The sequence below is a fragment of the Artibeus jamaicensis genome, unplaced genomic scaffold (genome assembly GCF_021234435.1).
Source record: "Artibeus jamaicensis isolate MK-2021 breed Jamaican fruit bat unplaced genomic scaffold, CSHL_Jam_final contig_777, whole genome shotgun sequence".
Lineage (NCBI taxonomy): Eukaryota > Metazoa > Chordata > Mammalia > Chiroptera > Phyllostomidae > Artibeus > Artibeus jamaicensis.
The window spans coordinates 990335-1015983 of record NW_026521966.1 but is presented as its reverse complement, the minus strand read 5'-3'; the positions used below and the strand labels follow the sequence as shown (position 1 = coordinate 1015983).

At 43.7% G+C, this 25649-nt stretch overlaps 1 protein-coding gene and 1 pseudogene across 7 annotated transcripts in view; both read left to right on the top strand.

Moving 5' to 3' along the window:
• Positions 1 to 25649, top strand: part of NLRP1 (NLR family pyrin domain containing 1) — a 134870-nt gene that overhangs the window by 30427 nt on the left and 78794 nt on the right. The gene's annotated exons all lie outside the window — the stretch shown is intronic.
• LOC119048592 (NACHT, LRR and PYD domains-containing protein 1a-like) lies at positions 3065 to 24351 on the top strand (annotated as a pseudogene).

The following is a 25649-nucleotide window of genomic DNA, read 5'->3' as shown; positions in this document are numbered from 1 at the left end:
CTCCCTTTTCTCAAACCTAGAGCAGTAGGAGGGACAGAATAGTAGTGGTTAAACACTCTACATGTAGGTCCCCAAAAACCAGCTCTGACCCTTCACACCCAAGGGAGCTCCAGTCCATGGGGCTGGCACCTTCACACCCCAGACTCCCTCCACTGGGCAATTGTGGCTGCCACCACCCCTGTATGTTGAAGGGCCTCTCCAGAGCCAGGCCTGGTAGTAGGTCTGCGATATTGTCCCACTCACCAGTTACTGGGCTCCTCTTGGTGGCCTCAGAGCAGCTTTCTCTTGGACGTCCTGCAAAGGTTTCTTTCTCCTCCCCCTTTCCTAGAGCCCAGGACTTTCCTGAGAGGGAGCCCCTCCTACATTGTGGCCCCACACCCTCCCCAAAGGAGAGCTACTCTGAGAGCAGTAATGAGTACAGTGTGTACCCTTTACAGGGAGCATGGTCTTCTATGTTCCATTTTCATGGCTCACAATAGCCAGAGAGGAACTGTGGAGGCCCAGAGAGGGCATCAGGTCCAAAATCCAATGGACAACCCAGCACACAAGGCCTTTGAGAATAGGAACAGAGATCCTTCTTTCCATAAAATCTAGCCTCTAGGAGGGAAATCCCAGGACCTACTCCTCTGTGGTCATTTTGAGGCCATGGGGACAGGCTGTCCTCTGGTGGCAGCTGTGAAGTGCTGCCCACTTCCCTTCCAAGAATGTAGACGCAACCACAGGCCCTGGAAGTGTTGCCAGCAGCTGGTTATAGGGATGGCCTCACAACTGGGGCCAGGTCACACAAGGTCACGTCCCCTCCTGACATGGCCTGTGTCCAATGACAGACCTGTGTACAGTATAAAGACTCAGCCCTTCCTCTCAGTATGGAGCATCCCAGAGGAAAACTCCACTCCAGGAAAACAAAAAACCCAATTTAAAAAGTGGGCGATGGACCTGAACAGACACTTCTGTAAGGAGGACATACAGAGAGCCCAGAGACATATGAAAGGATACTCAGCATCACTACCCATCATCAGAGAGATGTAAATTAAGACCACAATGAGATACCACTTCACAATGGTCAGAATGGCCATCATAAACAAATCAATAAACAAGAAGTGTTGGAGTGGTTGTGGAGAAAAGAGAACCCTGGTGCACTATTGGTGGGATTGCAGGACTGATGCAGCCACTGAGAAAAACAGTATAAAATTTCCTCAAAAAACTAAAAATAGAATTGCCTTTTGACCTGGCAATTCCACTGCTGGGACTATACCCTAAGAACCCTGCAACACAAATCCAAAAGAACCTATGCACGCCAATGTTCATAGCAGCACAACTTGCAATAGCAAAGTGCTGGAAGCAGCAGCCTAAGTGTCCATTAGCAAATAAGTGGATCAAAAAACTATGGTACATTTACACAATGGAATTCTACACAGCAGAGAGAAAGAAGGAGCTCCTACTCTTCATGCCAGCATGGATAGAACTGGAGAGCATTATGCTAAGTTAAATAAGCCAGATGGTGAAAGAAAAATACCATATGATCTCATCTATAAGTGGAACCTAATCAACAAACCAGCAAACAAGCAAAGTATAACCAGAGGCAGTGAAATTAAGAACAAACAGACAGTAACCAGAGGGGAGGTGGGAAGGGATGACAGAAGCAGAAAGGGGAAGGGTCATCAAGAACATGTATAAAGGACACATGGACAAAGCCAAAGGGTGAAGGATGGAGGGTGGGAGGTGGGGTGATTGGGGTGGGGGAAAGTGGTGGGGGAGAAATGGAGACAACTATACTTGAACACCATAAAAAATTAACTAAAAATAATATTTTTTAAAAAGAAATGTCCACTTATCAATTACTCATCTCCAACAACCCATTTACCACTTTTCTTTCAACTATCCATTTCTCCCATTTTGTTGTTACAGTGTTTTAAATTATCAGGTGATTCATCCTTACATATTTTCTGATGCACTTTGAAAAATACACATAAAGGCCCTTTCTTCCATAACCACAACACCATTCTCACATCTAACAGTGTTTTCAAGTTACTTCCCTGTCATCTAACACCCAGTCTGTATCTAATCCACTCAGTTGTCCAAGATGTGACCTTGCAGGTGATCTCTTCCGATCAGGATCCACACAAAGTCCACATGTTGTATTTGGTTTATTATGTCTAATAAATCTCCTTTATATTTCATTCCATCTATATGTTCTTTTTCCATAAATATCCACTATGTGCAAAGTATACCAGTAACAAGGAGCCCTAGCCTGCCTCCCAAGGGTTCCCAGTCATAAGTAATAAACATCTATAATCTTAGTCCCCAGCTCTCAGATAACACAGTGTCATTCACTGTCACAGACATGATCTCAGTGGGAGACAGTATTACCCCCAACTTACACACACAGAAGCCGACACATCCCAGGGGCCCATTGTTTACTCACAGGGAACCTGGGTAAAGTGTACGATCTCTGTATGGTGTTTCTCTGTGCTCCAAGGAGTTAGCATTAATAGCACCATATGAATTGCTTTAATTATAGAAAAATGGGCCCTATAAAAACAATAACCCTTTTCTATTTTATTGTTATATTATTATCACTCCCATCATCATTACAGAAACAGCTAACCACACCCAGGCACATAGTAACTGTCAGCACCCATTAGGTCACTTATCACTCACAACTCCAGGAGATGGTGCTATTCTTATTTACTTACACAGAAGGAAACTCAGATGAAGGACATCAATGACTTGCTCAGGGATCAACAGTGGAGAACTGAGGGGCCAGGACCCAAACTCAAATCCCTCTGACAATGGTATGTGAGCTCACAGCCACTCTGCTGGACACGCAGGGCCATGCATGGGGTCGGGCATTCAGTAGCTGCTCAGTGAGGTTGTTTGGAGTGAGTAATTCACTGCCTACCTCTCCCTGTTGTCCCAGAGTTCACCTCCCCATGGCTGGCTCCTACCAGTGGCCCAACACAGGACTCCACTTTGTGGTGAGGAGGCCAGCGACCATTGACATTGAATTCTGTGCCTGGAAAGAGTTCATGAACCGGATCTTTCCACAGCACAGCTGGATGGTGGCAGGGCCTCTGCTTGACATCAAGGCTGAACCAGGAGCTGTGGCAGCTGTGTTCCTCCCTCACTTTGTGGATCTCCAAGGTAAGCAGTGAAGGATGTGGAGGGTAGGTGATGGTGGTAAGAATGGGCTTGAAGTGATGTCAGTTGGCAATGTCCTGAGGGGGCAGCTTGTGGCTTCCTTAGACAGACTGAAGGAGGGTTATAGAAGTTCAGACAGCTTTCTCTCTCATTCCACAATGCTCTGGGCACATCTGTTTTGAAACATTTTTGTTCCCAAGCATCGTAATTATTTTTGCCTGAATTACTTGAAAGTTTCCCTCAATCAAAAGTAGTCTCTTCTATAACAATAATAACTAGCATTGACAGTTTTCTTCATGTAGGTTGTATCGCTATGGTCCCATCAGGAAACATATGACACACTCAGTTGAGATTTTCAAAAAGGCTTTATAAAGACAAGACTGTTTGCAAAGTAACGCTAAGTGAACAAACAAAAAAGGTTGGGGTCCCTGGAGGCTAACAACAAATGAAAAGCCATTGGTGATATCACCGTGAGAGAGAAGAAACAGTGTCAGCAGACTCGAAGGGAGAGCTCAAGCCAGGAAAGAGGGGCATCCAGTAAGAGACAGTCAAAAATGGTTACATGGTTGTCAACTCTCCCACCTCCAAAGACTTCCCACAGATAAAGCTACAAAAGATATAGGCTTTCAGTCAAAAACCTCAGAAACCAACCACAAGGCATCGTATGTGAGAACCAACAGAAATCTCACGTACCAGGTATTAGTCCTAAAAATAGTCTTTAAAGTATGCACAAGAAGCAATAAACCAAGTTTGTGAAAACAAACTAAAATGACAGAAAATATAATAAAGCATAAATAAGATAAACATGGGAGAAACTATGAGAAGGCCTAACATACTTTTAATCGGAATTCTGGGAGGATATTATAGAGAAAATAGAGAAGGTGTAATATTCAGAGAGAGAATTGCTAATGAATTACTAGGGTTGCTGAAAGACATGGTTTCTTTTTTTATTTTAATTATATTTTATTGATTATGCTATTACAGTTGTCCCAAATTTTCCCCCTTTGTTCTCCCTCCACCCTGCACCCCTCACTCCCTCTGGCAATACACACGCCATTATTCCTATCCATGGCTCAGGAGTATAAGTACTTTGGCTAGTCCATCTCCCATACTATACTTCACATCCCCAGGACTATTCTGTAGTGACCAATTTGTACTTCTTCTTTAAAAAAAAGATTTCACTTATTTCTTTAGATAGAGGGGAAGGGAGGGAGAAAGAGAGGGAGAGAAACATCCATGTGAGAGAGAAACATCGATCAGTTTCCTCCCATACACCCCCAACTGGGGACCTGGCCTGCAACCCGGCATGTGCCCTGACTGGGAATTGAACCTGTGGCTTTTTTGTTCACAGGCTGGCACTCAGTCAGCTGAGCCACACCAGCCAGGGCCTTCTTTGTTCTTCTTTATTCTTCCCCCTCTTCACCCATTTCCTCACACCCACTCCCATCTAGCAACCATCAAAACCTTCTTCCTATCCATAATTCTTCTTCTGCTTAGTTTGTTTTTTAGATTCACTTGTTGATACATCTGTATTTAATGCTATTTTATCATTTATGGTTTTGATCTTCCTTTTGTAAAATTAAGTCCCTTAATGTAACATTTCATATAATGTAAAATATTATATTCCATATAATACTATTTGGTGATGATGAACTTTCATTTTTCTTGTCTGGGAAGCTCCTTGGCTGCCCTCAATTCTAACAAGGAGAAATCTTAAAAATCCAAAGCAGGAGAGAGGAAAGAGATAAATCAGCACTGAATCAATTATAGTGAATCCACAAAATGCAAAATTTTCAAGGCAGGTTTTAATGGCAGCCAGAAAGATTATTGAGCGAGGTACTGAAATTAGGACATCGCCTGATTTTTCAGCAGAAACAATTAGAAGCAGAAGGCATAAATGATATTCTCAAAGTTTTGAGAAAATAACTGTCAGTCACAAATTGCAACCACAGGAAACATTTTTTTAAGAAGGGGGGGTGGCGTCAGAGAAATGGTGGCATACAAGATCCCCTTGGCGTCTGCCCCTGCAAGTTCAACGATTTGATCAGCTATAACTTAACAAAAGATTCCCTGCTCAGCATGCAAGCAGACCTGAGAGATCTGCACGTGGAATTATCTAAAGGTGGGCAAATGGGAGCAAACAGGCAAGGTGAGAAGGGAGGAGAGCTTAGGCATTCTCAGACACAGCCTTGAGCCCCAAGTTGGCATTGGGCTTGGCTCAGAGAGGGGACGAAGCTGGCTGTAGCCACTGCTTCCTTCATCTGGGAGGAGCAGAGTCTCAGTGGGCACTTCTACAGGAGTGAGTGGTGCGAACTGCGCCTGCACCAGCGGAAGCAGTCGGGAATCTTGGCATAGGATAAGGCGCAGGGTTTCTGCCGCAGGGTTTCTGGCGCAGGGTTTCTGCTGCAGTTTTGAGCTATCCCGTGTTCAGTGTTTCCAACAACGAAAAGGAGCCTCAGAGCCTTTGACACCCCTTAAACTCCCAGGTTTTGCCTCCCCAGCACCCTTACTGTCAGGTGTTAGAGCATGTCATTTGTAAACCCAAGGACTATTACGTCAAAACCCTTATTTCCCTCGGTGATTGATCCCCTGTTGAGGAACAGGGGGGTCACCCATTGGAAGTCACAGGTCACATTACCGAGTGGGCGAAACAAGCCCTACTCCCAAATATCACAACTGTATGTGGCATGCTAACTGCAGCCACAGGGGTCAGCTTTAAGATTTCACAGAGCTAAAAAGTCTTCTGATTTCCTGCCACCTACTGGAAAATAGTAGAAAGACCTCTTCATAGAAATCGGCTAGTGAATTACCAATACATGGATGTTTAGACATGGAAGGAGCCCAGTAAATACCATGAATAACCAAGGGAGTAAGGCATCTCAGAAAGAAAATGGAAAATCTCCAGAAAGCAAACTGGAACACAGGGAAATGTGTGTCATAAATAACAGAGAATTCAAGATTGTAGTTCAATGAACAAAATGAGTATTTTACCAAAGAGATTGAAATTTTTTTAAAGAACCAAACAGAACCCATGGAGATGAACCATTCAATAAAGGAGAACAGGAATAAACTACTGAGCACAGGAAACAGAGCCCATCTGTTGTGGGAGAACTCCATCCCACGGAGACCTTCCCTGTCGTGGATGAGAATAAGTCATCCCAGATGTAATCTTGTTGTTCCAGGGAGAAAGGGGGTGGTGATACCCTCTAGTGGGGAATGCCCCCAGCCCTTCTCCAAAACGGCTTTGTTAGGATCTGAATGTGCAGGGGTATACAGTATGCATGTATAGCTCATCAATCAATGTCAACAGGTATTATCTATAGATAACGAATGAAGGAACACAGAGATCTGCCTCAGAGTCTGTGAGACATGCTGATGCCAGATGGTTGTAAAGGCGTGTTTCATGACCCAAGGAGTTCACTCCTTATGCTTTGAACTTAATTGTCTGGTTTATATCAACAAGCCTCAAAGGATACAATGTATTTATCAGGCCTGATTTCCCACAGGAACCCTTAGTGTTAGTGTGGAGTCGAGCATGTCACCTGTATTCCTGGTTTTCCAGTGACACTCACTGCCTTCTTTCAAGGCCTGTTCTCATGGGGCTACAGTCTCCTAAACCACACAGAGAGGTCTCCCCACAGATGGAAGAAAGAAATAGTGATACTGAAGATAAGAATCTAGAAATTATGCAGAGGAAACAAGTGACAACTGAACATAAAAAAATGAAAGAGCTCTACAAGAACTGTCTGGCCTAATCTGGTATACTTATATGTGAATTATAAGTATACCAGAAGGAGAAGGGCGGGAGAAGGGAACAGAGGGCCTATTCAAACAAACAGTGGATGAGAACTTCCCAAACTATGAAACGAACTAGATCCTCAAATCCAAAACAAAACAGAACACCTCATAAATTTAATCCAAAAAGGCCCATGTTATTAAAACTGTCAACAATTAATGAAAAAGAAAAAATTATCAAAGCAGCCAAGGAAAAATGAAAGTGACCTACAAAAGAAAGCCCATCAGGTCATCATCAAACTTCTCCCAGAAAATATAAGCTAGAAGAAAGTGGAACCAAATATTCAAAATACTAAAAGACAAACATTACCACCCCCCAAAAAATATATCCAGCAAAGTTATCCTTCAAACTGAAGGAAAATTAAAGACCTTTCCAGTCATATATAGCTCAGGAATTTTATCACCAGAAAACCTCCAATGCAGGAAATATTTAAGGTAGTTATTAAAACAAAAAGTAAAAGCTCACAACACCATGAGTAAGATTATAAAAACAACAACAACAACAAACCACCTTAAAGCATAAACAGGGATACTTTGTGACAACAGAAACAAAAAGGGGAGGGTGCAAAGGTTTGAACTGGCAAAGGAGGATGGAGAACAGATACATTCAAAAGGAAAGAAAATCTACTGTAAATATGCAATTTTTTAAATCAACTTCATGGTAACACACCCATAAAAAATTAAAAACTGAAAAACATAGCTTTAAAACAGAGAAAACAGTGAAGATGTATGGAATACCACCAAACAAAATCAATCGGCAGAAACACAAAGGAAAAGAAACTATGGAAGCACAGAGCTACCAGAAAACAAAGGATCAAATGGCTGCAGGAAATCCTCATACGTCAACAATTACCATCAATGTAAATGAACTGAATTCACCAGTGAAGAGGTGAAGACTAAGACATTAAATCAAAAAATAAAACCCAACCGTATGCTGCCTTCAAAGATACATCTAAGCTGCAAATACAAAGGTAGATTACAAGTAAAACAGTGCAAAATAATTCTCCATGCAAACAACCTCCACAGAAAAGCATCTGTATCCATACTGATATCTGACAAAATAGATTTCAAGGTAACAAAGGCAAAAAAAGACAAAGATGGACATTTTACAGTGGTAAAGGGACACTACAGCAAGAAGAAAACACTTCTAAATATGTAGGCACCCAATCAAGGAGCACCAAAATTTATAAAGCAATTAGAGTTAAAGGTCAAAACAGACCAAAACACAAACATGGTTGGGGACCTTAATCCTCCACTGACAACTCTAGATAGATCATCCAAACACAGAGTCAATCAAGAAGTATCAGCCTTAAATCACACCTTAGATCAAATGGACAGAATTGACGTATACAGAGTCTTTCATCCCAGATCCTCAGATTACACATTCTCCTCCAGTGCACACGGGACATTCTCAAGCATAGATTCTATGCTGGGTCACAAAACCAGCCTCAACAAATGCAGGAAGAATGAACTGATACCAACCATATTATCTGACCACAATGCCTTGAAATTAGAAATCAATTGCATGAAGGAAGTAAAGAAACCCACAAATATTTGGAAGTTAGACAACATACTACTAATACATGACTGGGTCAAAGAGGAAGTAAAAGGATATGAAAAGACATATACTGACAGATAAGAATGACAATACAATGTATAAAAACTTCTGTGATGCAGTGAAAGCAGTAACAAGAGGGAAGTTTATATTATTACAGGCCTGTCTCAAGAAACAACAGAAAGTCCAAATAAACTATTTAACGTTACACCTTGAGATCTAGAAAGAGAAGAACAATTCAAAGTCAGCAGAAAAAAATGGAAATGTTAAAAATTAGAGCAGAATTGAGTGAAATAGAAAACAAAAGACTACATAACAATTAATAAAACAAAGAACTGATTCCTTGAAAAGAGTAATAAAATTAATAACCCCCTGGCTAGACTGACTAAGGAATAAAGAGAAAAGACCCATGCAAACAAAATAAGAAATGAAAGAGGAGAAGTTTCTACAGACACTGCTGAGATACAAAGGATCATTCTGGAATGGTACAAAAGATTATAGGCCACCAAATTCAGTAACCTAGAACATGGATAAGTTCCATGGAAATATATAACCCTCCTAGAATAAATCATGGAAAACTGGAAAATCTAAATAGACTGATCAGCGCAAGGAATTTAAAACAATCATCAAAAACCTACCCCCCCCAAAAAGTCCATGACTTTAAGACTGATTCACTAGTGAATTCTACCAAATATTCACAGAAGATTTAAAACCCATCCTCTCAAATGCTTCCAAAAATTTGAAGAGGCAATACATCCTGACATATTTGATGAGGCCAGCAGAACACTGATATCACAACCTGGCAAGGATAACACAAAGAAAGAAAACTACAGACCAATATCTCTAGTGAGTACAGATGAAAAATTCTAAACAAAATACCAGCACATCAAATACAACAATCAATGTAAAAATAAAGCATCACAATTAGATGGGGTTTGTCCCAGGGGTAAAGGGATAGTTCAACATATGCAAATCAATCAGTATAATACACACATTAACAAAAGAAAGGAAAAATCATACAATTGTATTAGTAGGTACAAAAATAGCATTTAATAAGGCACAGTATCCATTTATGATTAAAACACTCAACAAAATAGGAATAGATGGAAACAATCTCAACATAATAAAGACCATATGTGACAAACATTCAGCCAATATCATGCTCAATGGTGAAAAACCAAAAGCTTTCTCTCCAAAATCAGGAACAAGACAAGGATGCTACTCTCACCACTCTTATTCAACATAATTCTGGAAGTCTCAACCAGAACCATAAGGCAAGAGAAAAAAATAAAAGGCATCCAAATTTGGGGGGAAGAACCAAAAGTGTCACATTTTGCTGATGAAGTAATTCTGTACATAGAAAACCCAAAAGACTCCATCAAGAGCTATTGGAAGCAACACACAAATACAGTGAAGTGGCAGGATACAAAATCAATGGACAAAAACCCACTGCTTTCCTGTACACCAATAAGGAAGCTTCAGAAAAATAAAAGAATAAAATGATTTCTTCAGAAAATTGCAACCAAAGGAATAAGATGCCTGGGGATAAAGATAACAAAGGATGTAAAAGACCTAGATACTGAAAACTACAATGTATTACTAAAAGGGATTGAAAAGGATACAACAAAATGGAAAGATGTTCCATGTTTATGAATTGGAAGGATCAACATAGTTAAAATGGTCATATTGCCCAAAACAATATACTTAATGCAGCCTCCACCAAAATCCCAATGTCATCTTTTAAAGAAATAAAACAAAAAATCTTCAGATTTATATGGGACCAAAAAGATCCAAAATAGCCAAAGCAATTCTGAGAAAAAAGAACAAAGCAAGAGATATCACACTACTGATTTCAAATTGTACTACAGATCTATTATGTTCAAAACAGCATTGTATTGCAAGAAAAACACACACAGACATGGATGGGACAGAATGGAGAAACCAGATATAAAACCACAGGTGTATGGGCAGGTAGTTTTCAACAAAGGAGCCAGAAACATACAATGGAGAAAAGAAAGCCTCTTCAATAAATGTTGCCAGGAGAATTGGAAAGCCACATGCAAAAGAATGAAAACAGATTACAGTGTGTCCCCAAGAACAAAACTTAATTTAACATAGTTCAAAGACTAAATAGAAGATCTGAAACAATAAATTACATAGAAGAAAATGTAGGTACTAAACTTGACCTTGGTCACTGAGAACATTTTATGAATTTGATGTCAAAGGCAGAGGAATAAATGCAAAAAAATTAATTAATGGGATTAATTAACTGTGTGAAACCAAAATCTTCTGCACAGCAAGAGAAACTGACAACAGAACAAAAAGGCAACCAACTGAATGGGATATGATATTTGTGAACAACAGCTGCGACACAGGTTTACTGTCCAATACATATAAAGAACTCATAGCCCTGGCTGGTGTAGGTCAGCGGATTGAGCGCTGGCATGTGAACCAAAGGGTCGTGTTTTGATTCCCAGTCAGGGCACATGTGTGGGTTGCAGGCCAGGTCCCCAGCAAGGGTCATGTCAGTGGCAACCACACATTGATGTTTCTCTCTTTTTCTCCCTCACCCCTCTTTCTAAAATAAATAAATAAATAAATAAATAAATAAATAAATAAATAAAATCTTTTTAAAAAATAAAGAAAGAAACCATAAACTCACCACCAAACAAACAAACAATCCACATGAAAAATGGATGCAGGACCTGAACAGACATCTCTTCCAAGAAGACATACAGCTGACGGACAGATATATGAAAAGATGTGCAACCTCACTGTCTATTAGGGAAATGCGAATCAAAACTACAATGAGATACCACCTCACACATGTTAGAATGGCTTTTATCAGCAAGACAAGTAACACCAAGTGTTGGAGAGGCGGTGGAGAAAGGGGAACCCTCATTCGCTGCTGGTGGGAATGTAGACTGATACAGCTACTACGGAAAACAGTCTGGCAGTTCCTCAAAAATTTAAGAATAAAGTTACCATATATCCCAGCAATCCCTTTCCTGTTCATTTACCAAAAAATTTAAAGCGCATGTATTCACAAAGGTATATATACACCTCTGTTAATTGCAGCATTATTCACAGGGGCCAAGACTTGGAGACAACGAAGGTGTCCTTTGATAAAGAATTGCATAAAAAACATGTGGCTCATATTCACAATGGAATACTACTCAGCCACAAGAAAACACAACATACTGTCATTTACAATAACGTGGATGAACCTTCACAATAGTATGCTAAGTGAAGCTCAGGCACCGTAGAGTCCCATTCACATGGGAAAGTTGAGGAGCAGGTGCTGAGGGCTCCAACAAGCTGAGACAGGTAACTTCCTCCCACCTGACTATCTATAGACTGATGAATAAGCCACCACAACAAACATCCTGCCCCTTCTGCAGAGTGAGAACTTGGCCCAGGGCATCTGCAAGGGCTCTGTCAGGGAGATAGGGGCTTGGCTAGTGCAGTCATTACATTCAGCTCTGACCATCAAGGGGAGAACCTGGTCTACTCTTGACTTGGAATGCTCGAGGCTATACTGCCACTCCCTGCTCACACCAGGGTATTTCAGCAGGACAGACTTCCTGTGAGAAAAAGATGTGCCTTAGCTCCTGCTCTCAGCCCCCCAGTCACGCCACTGTCTTGAGTGTGGGTGAGCTGGCCTCACCATCTATTGAGGACACCTTACTCTTGCCTTTGTCTGTCTTAGGCTTCCCTCTGGTTGGCCTGAAAAACAGAATTTGCCCAAGGAAAAGGAAACTGTCCAACACAAGGAATTTGAGCTTTGAGACTAAAGGCCACATCAGGATAGGAGTGAATTCACCAAGTGGTGGCACTTTCCTTTGAGGGTCCCTGACCCATGGTTCGTGATTACAACTCTGGACAATTACTGAGCACTCTTTGTCTGATATCATGCAAGGAAGCTCCATGTATATTCATATCATCTTCATTTTCCTAATGACACAGTGAGCTGGAAACTATGGTTTCCCCCATTATACATATGAAGAACTGAAGCACAGAGAGTTGAAGATGTGAGACCAGAGTTGGGATTCTAGCCCAGGTATGACTACCAGGAAAATCAACTCCATCCATACCCATCCCAGGTTTGTCCAAGCCCATGTCCACCAACTTTCTCTTCACTGTGTTCTGCACCTCACCCTGTGATCAGACAGGACATGTTCTCTTGGGATACTGCACAAAAATGCACAGTCTCATTGCAGCTCACTGAGCCTGGCCCAGCCAAAAAACCAAGCCCTTTCTAGGTTTCCCTGTTGCTTGCTCTCTGGGCTGAAGGTGCTGCTTTCCTGGAAATGAAGACCTCAGGGCCTAACAGTGGTCTCATTTAGGAATTGGGTAAGGGCTGTGTTTTCACCTTCAGTGGTGAGCTCCTACATAAAGTTCTTAACCCTCTCAGTCCCAGGCAAGCTGGTCAGTTGGGCATCACAGCAAGAAGGCCAGTCAGATCCATACACAGCAACTTTCAGAATTCAGCCAACGTTAGTGAGGCACAGAGTGTCTGCAGAGTCCAAGGACTGTGGTCAGAGTGTAGGGATCTCACACCAAGGCTCTGACTGGCTCCTGACTTTGGGAAAAACACATTACTCCACAGGTTTTAGTTCCCTCAGCTGACACCTGAGGACATTGCCATTTCTTGAAGAGCAAGGTGACCTCATCCACTGAGTGTCACTAAGGCAGTGCCAAATGCCTCACCTCTTAGAGAAGCAACTGTGCAAAATATGACAACTCACAGAAATGTTCTCATCCTCTCACCCCCTTTCTCATCCCTTGGGACTTATCAATTCTAAGGTGTTACCCAAAAGGAAATAGACAGATTCTTTGCAGAAGCATGTGCTTCACAGGACTGTTTATCATGGAAGCAACCTCAGGGCTGAAACAAGGGAGCAGTGAACCAGGGATGCTGCATCACTAGGAGGCACCATGTGCTGCAGTCCTTGGAAAGGTCTGCAGGGGCTTGTGACCATGCAAACCAGCATGGGAAAGGCAGGAGACAAAGCTCCTTGCTGTAATGGAGCCATGAAGAGGTGCTGCTGCAGAGAAAGACTCAGGAGACAGGGAAAGATGGTAATAATAGTTGTACTGCTTGGGGGGTCAGAGGTGAATGCTTCTACACTTCAACAGGTGGGTACACCACTGTGGTATTATTTTTCTTGGAAAACAGAAACAATTTTTACAATACAACCTCATTTCTGGAACTTAATTTGTTTGGGAAGGCTGTTTGAGAAGCGATTTCTTGGAAAACTAAACATACCTAAGAGATGTGTAACAGATATGTAACAGATGTAACAGATATGTAACATATGTAGCAGATATGTAACAGATGTGTAACATGTTGTGCAGGTATCAACATGAAAGGGCTATTGCATTGAGAACCAAACTTTTCTTTGACATCTGAGACATTTTTACTCTGAAATATTTTTTAAAAAACCTAATTGTTCTATATGGAGATGTTTGAAAAGCAAGGTTTGAGAAAACTTAAGTACCTATCTCCATGGTCCTTCCTGGGATTTACATCAATCAGCAATGTTCCCATTGGTGCCCACTCAGACTGAGGGCCTGTGAGCCTTCCTGGATGTCCTTCAGTTGCCCAGAAACCTCCTGCATTGCAGCAGTCGCCAGGCAATGCAGCAATGGAGCCAGGACCTCTGACACCTGGACCACTGACTCTCCTATTACCAGTCTTCATCCCTCAAGCTCTCTTTCATTGCATCAATGTTTGCATGTGGTATATTGCTCATAGATCTTGGCTGCAATCAAAGAAAACAACACTGGCTGACTTAGGCAGATAGGGAGTACACTGAATAGCTCACAGCCATAGCAAATGATAAGGCAACCAGTCTTTAAAAAAAAGGGGGTAGGGGGTTTCCCACCAAGATGGAGGCATAGGTAGAAAAGCTTTACTTCCTTGGAAAACCAAAAGGAGGATAACAGCCAATCTAAAATCAATAAATAATCAGAAGTGCCAGAAAATCAAATTGCATGAAACTCCGACAACCAAAGAACTAAAGAAACAGTCAACCAGATCAGTAGGAGAGAGACAGGGAGACAGGCAGATGGGTAGATGGAGAGAACCCAAGGCAAGTTGGAAGATCCTGTGGGTGGGGCTGGGTGAACAGGAAACTGAGACTCAGAGCTGACTGTGGACTACAGCAGGGATTGCCATGGTGGGAGAAAATCCCAGTCTCAACAAGGAGTTTGTTGGAAAGTGGGGCTAGAGCCCAGCAGGTGAGTTGCATTGTTCCCTCTCCGGCCCCTCCCCCACAGACAGCGCCACAATGCAGCAAGGAAGGTTGCCCTGCCCTGGTGAATACCTAAGGTCCTCCCCCTTACAACTTAACAGGCAAGACAAAGAAATATGGCCCGACTTAAAGAACAGACTAAAGCTCCAGGAAGAGAGTAAGTGATGAGGAGATAGCCAACCTATCTGATGTGGAATTCAAAACATTGGTAATCAACATTGGTAATCAGCTCACAGAACTGATTGAGCTTGGTCAAAAAATGAAAGAACAAATGAAAACTATCAAAAGTGAAATAAAGCAAAACATTCGGGAACCAACAGTGAAGGGAAGGAAACCAATTTGGAATAAAATCAACAATTTGGAACAAAAGGAAGAAATAAATAGCCAACTGGAACAGAATAAAGAAACAAGAATTCAAAAAAGTGAAGAGAAGCTTATGAACCTTTGGAACAACTTTAAATGTTTCAATATCCAAATTATGGGGTGCCAGAAGTAAAAGAACAAGAGTAAGTAATTGAAACTTAAGGACTTCCCACCAAGATGGAAGCATAGGTGGAAACACTATGCCTCCTCACACAACCAAGTTTAAAGACAATAAAGTTTTAGTAACAAAAACGCAACCAAAACACAGAAACTTGAACTCTACAGAAGTCCGACAACAACGAACCATTCATCCAGACCAGTAAGATGGGCGGAGTCAACAGCTGACAGAGCAGGGTCACACTGGAAAAAGTGGCCAGACTGACCCAGGTGTGCAGGCGGCAGTTGGTGGATCCCAGGTGTGGGGTGGCAACAGGTGGACCCAGTGGAGGCTCAAGGCAGCTGGCTGACTGCAGTCACACATTCACACTCAGATAAACCAGGCAAAGGAACAAGCAGTGAGATAGACCACCCAGGCTAGCGCCCCAGCAACAGGAATTAAAGCCTAAAAGCACCAATTAGAAAAACTTTGGGGGTCAAGGTGCTGGGAGAGGATCCCAGGCTCACAGAGTTTGTTGGAGAGACCCACAGGGTTCTGGAGGGTGCACAGGCCCACACGCCCAGGAGCCAGCAACAGTAGGGGCCAATTTGCTTGTGGGAAGCAGAAGAGGGGACCGAAATCTGAGTGATCAGAACAAATGCCCTTGCCCCTCTCTGACCCCGCCCCCACCTACAACCCAGCAACTGGGTCGCCCTGCCCTGGTAAACACCTAAGGCTCCGCCCCTCATAAGTTACAGGCACAACCTGACCAAAACATTATGGCTCAAGAAAAACAGCTCAAAGCCCCAGAGCCAATATTTCTACACAACCAAGAAATACCCAACCTGTCAGATGCACAGTTCAAAACACTGGTGATCAGGATGCTCACAGAACTGGCTGATTTTAATCACAAATTGCAGGAACAAATGAAGGCTAAACTAATTGAAATGAAGAGAAATGCACAGGAAAGCAATAGTTATGGAAAGGAAACTGGGACTCAAATCAAGGGAGTGGACCAGAAGGAAGAAAAAAATAACCATACAGAAAAGAATGAAGAAACAAAAATTCAAAAAATTGAGAAGAGGCTTAGGAACCTCCAGGACATCTTTAAACATTCCAATATCCCAATTATAGGGGTACCAGAAGGGGAAAAGGAAGAGCAACAAGGTGGAAAACTTATTTGAACAAATAATAAAGGAGAACTTCCCCAATTTGGCAAAGGAAATAGACTTCCAGGAAATCCAGGAAGCTCAGAGAGTCCCAAAGAAGTTGGACCCAAGAAGGAACACACCAAGGCACATCATAATTTCATTACCCAAGGTTAAAATGAAGGAGAGAATCCTAGAAGCAGCAAGAGATAAGGGGACAGTCATCTACAAAAGTTTCCATCAGACTGTCAGCAGATTTCTCAAAAGAGACTTCACAGGCAAGAAGGGGCTGAAAAGAAGTATTCCAAGTCATGAAATCCAAAGACCTACATCCAAGATTGCTCTATCCAGCAAAACTTTCATTTAGAATGGAAGGGCAGATAAAATGCTTCTCAGATAAGGTCAAATTCAAAGACTTCATCATCATCAAGCCCTTATTATATGAAATGTTAAAGGGACTTATCTGAGAAAAAAAAGATAAAAAAAGCATGAACAGTGAAAGGACAGCAAACTCACAGTTATTAACAACCACACCTAAAATGAAAGCAAACTAAGATAACTAGATCAGGAGTGGAACCATGGAAATGGAGATCACATGGAGAGTTAGCAACAGGGAAGTGGAAGGGGGAGAAGAAAGGAGAAGGTACAGAGAATAAGTAGCATAAACAGTAGGTAGAAAATAGATGGGGGGGGGCAAGAATAGTATGGGAAATATAGAATTTAAAGAACTTGTGACACATGGACATAAACTAAAGGGAGCGGGATGGTGGGGGTGGGGTGTGCAGGGGGGAGGGGAATGAAAGGGGAAAATGGGACAACTGTAATGGTATAATCAATAAAATATATTTAAAAAAAGAAATTGAAAACTTAGTTGAACAAATAATGAAGGAAACTTCCCCAATCTGGTGAAGAAAATAGACTTCCAGGAAGTCCAGGAAGCCAAGAGTCCCAAAGTAGTTGGACCCAAACAGCAACAAACCAAGGCATATCATCATTAAGTTACCAAGATTAAAGATAAAGAGAGAATCTTCAAAGCAGCAAGAAAAAAGGAGTGAGTTACCTACAGAGGAGTGCCCATAAGACTATCAGCTGATTTCTCAAAAGAAACCTTACAGGTAAGAAGGGGCTGGAAAGAAATATTCAAAGTCATGAAAAGCAACAATCTACATTCAAATGACTCTATCCAGGAAAGCTTTCATTTGGAATGGAAGGGCAGATAAAGTGCTTTCCAGATAAGGTCGAGTTAAAGGAATTCATCATCACCAAGCCCTTATTATATGAAATGTTAAAGGGACCTGTCTAAGAAATTGAAGAAGATCAAAAACTATGAATAGTAAAATGATAACAAACTCACAATTATGAACAACTAAATCAAAAAAGAGAAAGCAACAATGAAAACAAATACTAAGCAAACAAGTAGAACAGGAAAGAATCAGAGAAATGGAGATTGCATGGAGGGTTTTCAGTAGGAAGGAGGAGGAAAGGAATGGGGGGGGAATACAGAGAATAAGAAGCATAAATTGTAGGCATAAAAGAGATGGGGGAGGTTAAGAACGTATAGGAAACACAACTCAAAGAACTTCTAAGTATAACCCATGGACATAAACTAAGGATGAGGGAAAATGCTAGAGGGTTAGGAGTGCAGGGGGAGAGGAATAAAAGGGAAAATTGGAAAAGCTATAGTAGCATAATCAATAAAACATACTTTTTTAAAAAAGAAAAGGTATATGAAAGGGACAAAAAAAAGGCAATAACCAAAAATGCTGAGATGTCAAAGCTGTCACAAGAAAATGGAGACACGTCTGCTGCAGACACAGCCCCTGCAGATCACGTCCTTCCTGCCACAATGGCTCCTGGACTCTTATATCCATGGTTGCTGCCAAAAGAACCTCTGTCCTGTCACCTGTGTGTCACCACCTCTAGATCAAGGTCCTGGTTAGGAGCATCCACTTACTCAAGTCCTGGTCACATACCTGTGTCCAGGTGGCAGCAGCTTCCCAAGTGGAAGACCAACGTTGAGTCCTGCCAAGACCCACACAATGAGGGCGAAGGAGGTTCTTCTACAAAGACAAAGATCTGAAGCGTTCATGACAGACACTCCACAAAGGTACACTACCCATGTACACTCCATTCCCCACTGTACTTTCTGCTTACTGTTCTCTACCTGTGGAAAGTCAGGCCTTCAAGCTTCACTCAACAGGATTGTTACAGAATCCAGCACAGCTAACCATGGGTCAATACGTTTCCCAGACCCAGAACCAGGGATTGAGTATAGGTCTAAGTTGAGGGGCTATCATAGATGCTCCCCATCTAGAGAACCAGTACCAGCAGCTCCAAAAAGACCCAGGGCTGGTCCAGCCAGCTCTCCTAGCTGGGTCCCTCAGGGAGGCCACTGAGCCTGCACCTGAGGACCATACTGCCCCTGCACAGCATGACTCCATGAGAGCATTAAATCCTTGTTTCTCAAATTCATTCTTTTCAGGAAAAAATGTGGACAAATCCTGGTTCCAAGTGGCCACATGAAAGAGGAGGGGATAGTCCTGGAGAAGCCAGCCAGGGTGGAGCCACACTACATAGTCCTGGAGAACCCCAGCTTCTCCCCCATCAGAGTTCTACTGAGAATTATCCACGCTGTCCTGCCCATTCCCATCACCTCCAACGTGCTGCTCTACTATCACCTCCAGCATGAGGAACTCACCTTCCACCTCTACCTGATTCCCGATGACTGCTCCATTCGCAAGGTGGCACCAAACCAGAAAGGCGAGGCCAGGGTGGGCTGACAGAGACATGACAGGCACCCACACAGCCCCCGTAGATGGGTCAATGGGGCATGAGGATCAACTTCTTAAGAGCAGGAAAATTTAAAAAGATGAGTAATGCTGCCTCTCCTTAGCCATGGACTGGTCTCCTGGGACCCTAAAGCCTCCCCCAGCCAGGTTTGCTGTTCCCTCACTCACCATGGACACATCACTCATCAGTCGTCACTCACACTTCATCAGCCTCTTGGCAGGGGTCAGAAGATGGGAGGGTTCCATACCCAGAACTGTTCCCTTCTTCCATCCTCACTACTTTTGTAACCTTGCCATAATTGAGCCCTGTACATGGCAGAGGCAAACTGTGGGCCTCTCCATCAGCAGTCAGGGTCAGGGGTGGGGGGTGCAGGTCACCAGGGCATCAACATGCCATAGAGGGTGTAGCCTCTTCCATACACTAAACTTGTGAAAGCACCACCTCACTTTGTTTGGACAAGATTCTACAAGGCAGACTCTCTGAGCCAGATCAAGACTGTTCTCCCTGATCAGTGTTCTGTGTGCTCCTTAGGCCATAGATGATGAAGAAAAGATATTCCATCTTCATAGATGATGAAGAAAGATATTCCACTACACAAGCCACCTCCACTGAGCTCACTATATGTGGGCTCCCGATACACTGTGTCTGGTTCAGAGGAGATGGAAATAATCCCTCAGGTGAGCAGCCCTGATGTTACCCCTCCCTGAGGTCAGAGGTCATGCTTGGGAATAGCTCTGGGGAGGTCTCAGGACTTTCCCCGGAAAGACCCAGCTGGGGTACAGCTGACAGCAAGAGGGGCTTGGGGTGAGAGGGAAGGCTTCAAAGATTGGGAGAGAGACAGCTGGTAGGAGTGAGGGTCACATTTAGGACAGGGACAATGATGGGGTGGACTTAGGGGACTGAGAAGTGTTGGACTACAGGGTGTTGATGCTCTCCAAGCACAAGCACCAGGAACACAGCTGTAGTGAACACACTGGGTCCGTTCTCATCTCAGCCTGAGAACAGGCACCAATGGGAGCCGTGGGCCTCTCAGGATAGGGTCTCAGAAAGAACCTATTTGTGATCTGGGAAGTGGCTGGGTAACCTGGGGGGAGATCCAAGGAAATGGAGGTTTGGTCTCGATCTGGTGTTGTCAGAGGGCAGGGAAATTTGGTCACTGGGAACCTCAGTGACTTTGTCATTGACAAAGTGACATCTGTGACAGAGTCCTACAGGAGCAGAGAGGGGCAGGCACACTCAACACCTCTATGTGACAAATTGGAGGTCAGTGTGGCAGAGCTCAACAAATGTAGCAAAGAGAAGAGGTAGGTGGGGTCACACAACAGACAGAAGTTTCCTGGGGCCCATTGAACATATTGCACTGGTGTGGTATTTGGAATTTATGCCAAGTGCAATGACAATGTCTTAGAGGGTCTGACTTGTAAAATGAGAGCTGATTTAGTTTCATGCAGATGCCTCTGCCCTGCTGGGTAAGAAGGGTGATAGATAAGAAGTTAGGAGTGAAAACAAAAGACAAGTCAAAAGACTATTGCTGCAGGGCAGGCAGGAGCTGATGGAGGCTTGACTAGGGCAGTAGCAGTGCAGATGAAGGTAAGTTGATGGATTCAGGGACAGACTGCAGGTAGAGCCAACAGGACTTGGTGATGGGAGAGAAACATAGGAGGTAGGGATGATGCCTAAGTCTGGAACATGAGAGCTCAGTAGGTAGTAGTGTCATTTACTGAGTGTGAGAAATGGGGAGGGGGCATGTTAGAAACACATTTGGGAATCCAAAGTTTGTGTGAATGTGATTTCAAAAACGGAAATGGATGTAAATTTCCTCTTGTTTGAAATTGGGTCAAACTTAAGATCCATTGAGAAGACAGGTTGTGGGCTGGAGAAATGAGGATTTGGTATGATGGGGGAGGAGAAGGGAGAAGGATGTGGTTTGGGGTGTGTGAGCACTACACTATGGATGAGTCCTGACTCTTCCATGGGGCACCCAGCTGTGTCCTCTTTCTCGTGGGTCAGAATTTGTGGAAAAGGCAAAGCCTGAAGTGGTGATTAGTTTCAGTACAGATCATCCAAGGGTGCCCATGGGGCTGAGCAGAGCCAAGAAGGTGTCAGGTGGGGAGTGACCTCGCTGGCAGGATGAATGGTGGCTTCTCACATGATGACACCTTCCACAGGAACTAGAGTTCTGCTATCGGAGTCCTGGGAATGCCCAGCTCTTCTCTGAGTTACACATTGGCTGTTTGAGGTCAAAGATCAGCCTGTACCTAAGACAGAAGGAAGATGGAACTCCAGTGTGGGAGGCCTTGGTGAAATCAGGTAAAGTCAAAATAAATGCAGGAAGCTCAGAAAGTAGTTACAGAATGTGTGTGTGTGTGTGTGTGTGTGTGTGTGTGTGTGTGTGTGTGTGAGAGAGAGAGAGAGAGAGAGCAAGTCTGTATTATCACAACTTGCTAATGAGATAGCCCAGAGAAGTTAAGAGTTCTAGTTATATAACAGCTGCATGACCAGAATTTAAGCTAAAGTTAATCCTACAATAAACTCCATTTCCCCTCCCATACACCTTCCTGTCTCCACACTGCCCTGTATTAACACAGTTTGATACCCATAAAGCCTTGGGCAAATTTTCTCATAATGGATTGGATGTGAGTAGAAAGAATAAGAATGGGATGATAATATGATTGTATGAATTAAGCCAAATTTGGCAAGAGCAAATACTCTACCCTGGGTCCTTAAGCTTTCTTCATGGTAGACAAGAATTAAATAATAAATTTTCAGAAATGAATCACACTTTACAGTCTTCAAATGGGCACGGACTCCCCCAGGAACATCCCCTAAACATTCTTTGAAGAAACAGCTAACGCTTGTCTACTGTTGAAATAAGTTGGATCTGCCTCCTGAGCTGCCACAATGGCTTCCCCGTGTGGAGAAAGGGAACCGGTTTCCCTCAGTCTCACTTGGGCAAAATCACAGTTGTGCATGAAGCAGCCCCAGTGTCAGACCTCAGTTTGAATCCCACTCTAGCAATTACTTGCTGGGTGATTTTGGGAAATTACTTAACTCATTTGAGTTTCCAGTTTCTTGTTTATAAAATGAAGATCATAATACCTAACTTGTGTTATTGCAGAAAAAATTGAACTACTTGTGTATTGAGTATGTGATCTCATGCAGCAGTCCTTCGTAAATAGCAATATTGTTATTTCCTCTTATAGTGAGCCAGTCTCTTCCTTCTTTCAGACCTAATTCTGCCCCTTACAACTGACAGAGGTTCTATCTCCATCCAAACAGGAAAGACTTTTGGATACCTGTACCAGGGGTGTCAAAATGAAGTTCACTGGGGGCTGAGTCAGCTTTGCAGTTGCCTTCAAAGGGCCAAATGTAATTTAGGACTGTCTGCCTGTAACTACTCCTTAACAGTGAAGTGAGATCTCAGTGCTGCTGCTGGGTGGAAACAAGTCGTGGGACAAATAAAACAAGGTGGACAGCTGTGTTTGACCCGCAGGCCTTGTATTTGCCACCTGTGCTGTGACCTCCCTTTACTCTCTTACTATGTAAGTTAAACACCTTTAGTCCCATCCATCATTTCTTTTCTGTTTTGTTTTTTCAAAACTTTGCCATCCCAGTGACCTTGCTCAGCAGATGTGCCCATTTGAGGATAGGCAGGATGGACTCTAAGACCATCCAGTCAGCATGGAGGATGTAGAACGCCCCCCTCCCTCCATCCACATGGACCCAGTGCTCCCAGCACCAGAGCTGGAGCTCCCCTGTTCTTGATTCACCTCCCACACTGTCCACTCACACGGAACTTGGGTGGCCCAAACTTTCAGGCCCTGTCCACAGGAGCTATTGTGGACTCTCCCATTATCTCCTTATACAACTAATTGTAACACCCTTCCCTCCTTGTTACTATTGTTTGTTTTTCCCATTGAAATTAACACATTACTTCCAATGCTAAGATTTTCCTGATCTTGATTCTTGATTTTGACATCAAAATCCAAAATTAACAGAGTGAGTCTAGTGGGTAGGGCGGGGGAGAGTAATCCAAGGGAAATGGGGACAACTGTAATTGAACAATGATTAAAAAAGAAAAAACAGTGTGAGCCTAGAAGGAGAAAGATAAGGAGGTCGGCTTCCACTCAAAAAATTAGCTCTCAAAGCTCTCTACCAAGGACTCAGTTATTTCCCCACCAGGGTTCCATTCAGGCCAACACTGAAGTAAAACATGTCTGCAGTATTCAAGTAGAAATTATTCCCTCCCTCTCTCTTTCTCTATCTCTCTGATCATAGCTTCTGGGCCTCAGTTTCCCCACATGCATGAGGAATGGACTCACCTGCAACCCTTTCCTTAAATTTTGTTAGAATGAGTCTGTAGCTTGTTCTAAGAACCCAATAAACTCAGCAGTAAGACATGGGTCACAGTTTCAAGGCTTCTCGTTTGTGTTAACAACTACCACTGTCACAGAAGGTTCTTCCTGTCTGTTTTCCTCCAGGAGACACCAGACCTGAAGCTACTCTGGTCCCTGCATGCCATACAGGTCAGTAGCAGCTGTTAGAGACCACAGGAGCCATGGCTGGTCTGGGGTGTGCTCTCTGCTCCTGGAGGGGAGGTAGGAGAGAAAGGAAGGGATTCTATCATTGCAGACTTTACAAGGGATCAGGACTTGGAGAGTGGTGTGTGCCCCAGGGCAGAGTCCTTCCCCATTTTCCTTATTCTTGTTCATGGAGCCCTGGCACCTTCCACAGAACAAACTCCAATGCCTCCATCATGAACCCGACATCACACCCAGCTCCAGGAGAAGGCTGGGCTGGAAACTCACATGAGGGGGACAGAGGTATGGACCACATGTCTGGTGGTCCATGTTTTCACAGGGTGGGGGTACCCAGGGAGGCAGAGAAGGTGAGTGCAGAGTTAGAGGTGGGGAATCAGAAGTAGAGGCTGCAGTGGAAGCTCTTCTTCATTTGCTGCCAACCTCACCTTAATCCCCAGATGCCCCAGCTCAGCTGCACTTTGTGGATTCGCATCGGGAGCGGCTGGTGGCTCGAAGTGACTTCAGTGGACCAAGTTCCAGACAAGTTACATGGACAAATGCTAAGTGACGAACAGTATCAGAAAGTGCGGGCTGAGCGCACCAGTCCAGACAAGATGAGGATGCTTTTCAGCTTCAGCAGATCCTGGAACAAGACATGCAAAGATAAACTCTACCAAGCCCTGAAGGAGTCTGACCCTCACCTGATGATGGACATCTGGGAAAGGCAGGGCCATGGAGGAGAACCAGGAGGGCTCCTGACCTGACTGTGAGTCCTGACTCTCCTGACTGCTCTTAGGGTCTCTGTTTCTTCACCTCTAAACAAGCTGCCCTCTGACCTGCCTTCTATGATGAAGTTATGGAACATCAGTGATGCCTTCACTGGGCATTACATGTCCATGCCCAGGATCACCCCTGGGCACACAGACTGCCTTCCTTGACTTCCGCAGGCCAGAGGTCCAGGCGGGATGGCAGCATCTTAGGAATGTGCATGTGCAGCTGGCAGGACAACTGCAAACTTTGTAGAAGCCTCCCCCACACTCCCTGTCCAGTGGCCACCACAGCCAGGCTGAGAGCCCTCTCTGTGCCACTGAGAAGCAGGGAGGATGAGGGGAAAACCTCTGCTGGAGACAGACCATGGAAATGGACACTTTGGGGGGTTTAAATTCCTTGTACACAGAGGCAAAAACATATTTTTATTTGTCGACATTGAGCTTGGATTTTCTATTAGTTCAAGTTGTGCTTTGGGGTTTTTGAAGTCTGGATGGATTCCCAGAGCCAGGAGAGGGTGAAGGAGGCTGCAGGGGGAATGGCGTCTAGGCCTTGCTTCTATGCCTTCTGCTGTGCACAGTGATTCCATGTCCTTGCAGCTGTGGTAGGCACCTCTGCCTGGTGCTCCTGGAGCACCCTGTGTCCCCCACCCCACCAGAACACTCAGCATGTGGCTTTGTCCCAACAGCTTTTCTCCTGGTCTCTCCACCTGAGATGGTAAGCATCCTGAGGACAGAAACCATATCTAAGCAGGTTATTGCTCGTGTCAAGGGCAGTCCCTGGCACACAGTGGGTGTTAAGTGAGGGTTTATGAATAGGTAAATGATAAAGGGACATTCCCCAAACACATCCTTTAATTCCCTTCCTGGCCTCCAACCGTCTTTGGAATTCAAAGATACACCCTAGTAATAATCCCTCCATTAACAGGCCATCCCCTTTGACCCCAGTGAATTGACAATCTTAGAATTGAACCCATTGGTGTTCAGTCACTTGTACCAATGTTGTTCTCAACTGGTGAGATCAAAGTTCCACTCGATTTACCCTATCAAAATACACAGCAGCCCAAGTTGGTCATTCCTCTCTCCCTACTCTGTCCCCCTCCTTCCTCAGAGTCACTTCTTCTGCCATCTACCTGGGCCTCACCCTCTTACTGTACCCTCCACCACACAGCCTGAGGTGTTCATTCTATGGCCTCCCTGACTCTGATGCTTGTTA